This window comes from Monodelphis domestica, chromosome 1 (genome assembly GCF_027887165.1).
Source record: "Monodelphis domestica isolate mMonDom1 chromosome 1, mMonDom1.pri, whole genome shotgun sequence".
Taxonomy (NCBI): Eukaryota; Metazoa; Chordata; class Mammalia; order Didelphimorphia; family Didelphidae; genus Monodelphis; species Monodelphis domestica.
In genome coordinates, this window is record NC_077227.1 from 174,365,032 (window position 1) to 174,365,363 (window position 332).

Genomic DNA, 332 nt, shown 5'->3' on the forward strand with positions numbered 1-332 from the left:
GATTGAGATTTGGAAAGACAGAAGCAGGAAAGAAGACGTGACTTCAATTCTGGGCGTCTCTATTTAGCCTTCCAAATCTCAACCCTGTTTGGTGCTCTCTAGACTCACTAGAGTTCTATCACACCTTTTGTCTTAAGACTGTATACCAGCAAAAGCCTTCTTGTCAATCCACTCCCTAGAGAGTCTCGGTGGTGGTGTCCTGATCCTACTTGACATTCTTTATTCAACAAGTATCTATGGAGTGCCTACTATGTGTCCAGCATTGTCCTAACTCCTCTGGGGGAACAGAGAAATATAAAGCAGGGACATGAAAAGTGAAACAACAAAAAGCA